A 3,594-nucleotide genomic window follows, 5' to 3' on the forward strand; every position below is an offset into this window, starting at 1 on the left:
GAAGCTCTTATTTACTTCAGTGGCCGGTAGTAAACGTTCTTTGCATGCATTAATTCTTTATTTAATTTGCTATTCTCTTTCTCCATCTTTTTGAAACTTAGACCTTCTATAAGAGGGAGTACCTTGTACTTCAAGCTAAGTTTTTCACACCCCAAGCTTTTTGCTTATGACAAAAAGGGGGAGTACAACCCAGTTTTTAATGTGTAAGCTGTGTTAGTGTGATTTCTTTTTATTTTTGGAGAATTTAAGAGTTCCACCTTTATGACCATAGATGTGTCACTGGGCAAATACAAAGAATACATTTCACTTCTTCTGAAGTGATTTCAGTTGACTCTGATACCCTCTCGTGATTCTGAATACTTATGTGCTCTGATTATTTCATTTCATCTATGTCATGCAATTTCACTATGAACTCTTATATTATTTAGCTCAGAATCTAGACATTACTAACGTTTTCATTAAGTCTTAGATTCAGGGGGAGCTAAGCTAATAATCAAGTTATTACTTGGATTCAGAATGAGCAAAATAAACCATTCACATCAGGATAAGTGGAGATCAAGTTATCACTTGAAGTTCTGAAGATCCAGACGTTCTGACAACCCAGACACTCTGAAGGTTCAGATGTTCTGATGGTGTAGAAGACTCTGAAGATCCAAAAGCTGATAAGTGGAGACTCTAAAGTCCAGAAGCAAAATGGCTCTGAAGACCAAGTACTTCGCTCTGAGTTCAGAATCAGAAGATACAATGGTCAGAGGATCTATGCTTCCCTCTGACTCTGATCAACAAGCTTCACAAGTTCCAACATGAAGCATTCCTCTGATCAGAAGTCTACTAGGTTAAAGGTCAAGTCACTTTCCAAAGTACAAAAGCAAATGCACTATCCTGACGACCTACCTAACATTCTCAGTCACAACAGAAGCTGGAAATTCCAGACATGCCCCCCAACGGTAGCATTCCCATGCAGCGTTCAAACCCTATTCCTTGGAGTATAAATAGAGGCTGAAGATTGAAAGATGCTGTTGGAAGAATCTCACATGCGCAAGCTATATTCAAACTTTCTAAGCATTCTTTCATCTTTGAATTCATAGTGTTTACTACAAGCTTTTCAGAAGCATATTCTTTGTAAACAATCTCTCTTAAACAGTTGTTTAGTTTACCTTTAAGAGATCAAGGTTGATCGAATCCTAGAGAAGACTAAGAGAGTGAATCTTAGTGTGAGCTAAGTCAGTGTATTGTTAGTCACTTGTAGGTTTCAAGTGCAGTTGTAACATTTACCTGATTAGTGGATTGCCTTCATTCTAAGAAGGAAGAAATCACCTTAACGGGTGGACTGGACTAGCTTGAGTGATTCATCAAGTGAACCAGGATAAAATCCTTGTTTGCTTTTCTATTCCCTTATCTTAGCACCTTGTTTGTTCTTGAAAGATTTGTCAAAATCTTAAGGTGGAAGTTTTATTCTGAAAACGTTATTCAAACCCCCCCTTTCTACCATTTTTCATACCTTCAACGACCACCCATGACGGTGTCTCTCTTGAGAGCAACCTGAAAGTATGACACTAAATAGAGAAAGATTAGTAGCACCAATTCTAGACAAGTTAAAACCTTAAAACAAAACCACAAACTCAAAACTTAAACCAAAAATCGCAAAACAATTCCCCTGCAACGGCGCCAAAAACTTGTTGGTCAATCTACAAGTGTGCAGAATCTACCCGGTTTTAAATTATCGAACCTCAGGGAATTAGATTGCAAAGTCAGTTTAAGATTCAAGTTCAAGGTTGAAAAGCAAGTAAAATTCACTTTTAAAGGTTGATTGGTTCTTTAATTAAGTGAAAGACAAGTGAACGAGTAATAAAGCGACTGAAATTTAGAAATGAGATTGCCTTGGGTTCTTGTTCAACTAATTCAGTTTTAGCAAACCTTCCTATTGAATAAATTCTGAGTCTCTCCTTGATGTTCTAGCCTAGATAGTCATCTATCGATGCCTCGTAAAGAAAACCCTTTCTAATCAAAAGATATGTTCAATTCTTTGATAACCTAAACATTTGCTAGAAGCACTAAGCATACATTTCAGGCCAACAAACCCCAACCCTTCCTCTATTCCCAGCAGCAAGTATAGTAGAGGTAATATCACAACAAGTCCCAATTCTATAACAAACTATCGTTATGATTATAGAAATGTAAAAAGCTAGCATGCATTCAAGCTTGAAAGGTAAAACATAGGAGTGAGATTCAAGGGTTTACTCAGAACAACATGAATAGAAAAGGATTGAAAGCTAAAACATTCAAAGTCTTACAAAGAACCCAAAGCAAAAAAAGGGTTTTAGCCAAGCATGGCTATGAAATCCATACAAGAAAGTAAAGATGAAACCTGGAACAAAAGGCTTAGAGAAAGCTCCTCAAGCTCCAGAACTCAAACCTTCTCTTCTAACTTATTACAATATGAGAAATTGACAAAAGGTTCAAGAGAAATGTCTAAAAACCAATTTATAGGCAAAACAGGCGAGCCTGGGCGCTCAGGCGCCAATTCAGAGCGCCTGAGTGCCAATTCCAACCAAAAACAAGCTCTCTGGAAGGTAATTGGCGCCTAGGCGCCAATTGAGCATGCCTGGGTGCCAATTCCAAAACCTGGAATATAGCAATTGGCGCCTAGGCGCCAATGGAGCACGCCTAGGCGCTCTGACTTTGCTGGAAAACCTTTAGAACTTCCTCTTAACTCCTCTTCAAGCCTCTTTAACCCTTTCTTCAATACCCATGCCACTTGACCTTCCTCATTCATCAGTTTCAGACCTGGTAACTTAGGCACAAAGTAAAGGAGATATCTAGAAGCTTCAAGAGTTAATTAACAAAGAGAACCTTAAATTAAAATAGAAAAGATATGCAAGTCCTCTAGCTAATGAAAATGCATGAAAGGTCCCTATAAAACTACAAAAATACCAAAACAAAATAAAAACACAAAGAAAGATAAAAATGCATGATAATGCATGAAAAACTACATGAGACTCAACAAAAAGACGCAAAACTAACAAAGGAATGATCCTAAAAACACCACTAAACTAGGGTCATCAGGAACGACTCATCCCTTACCAGGATGACCCTGAACCTCTTCTGGCTCGCCGGTATTTCCGGGTCGCCGTTCATCCAGCCTATCCCTCGTCTTTTATGCAAAGAGACGGGAAAACTCTTTTTCCCATTTTACTGGACCAAGCGCCCTAAACCCGTGGCTGATCCTTCTAAAGCTCCCTTGTCTGCCAGAGAGAATTTCGTTCTCGGGGTCTTCGCCCGACTTCCCTGCTTTAGTTGTGCTGAATTACTCGGCGCCCCCGCGGGCTCCAAGATACTCCCGCGATTAGGTTTTTCCTTTAAATTCTCTGTCTGATATTCTCTTGACCTTTCTACCGCTGACAATACCTTTTTGTTTTTTCCTTTCAGGGAATATGAAGTTCTCTACCGCTGAGCTCCTGAAGGCTTTCACTTCAGGGAACACCAAGGCGTTCTCCTCGGCCCAAGTCGGGGAAAAAAGAAAATGCTCGCCGGTGCACGCCGAATCATCCAAGAGAAGAGACTTGGGCGAGCCAAACCCTCAGACTAACCCTT

Source organism: Lotus japonicus, chromosome 1 (assembly GCF_012489685.1).
Source record: "Lotus japonicus ecotype B-129 chromosome 1, LjGifu_v1.2".
Lineage (NCBI taxonomy): Eukaryota > Viridiplantae > Streptophyta > Magnoliopsida > Fabales > Fabaceae > Lotus > Lotus japonicus.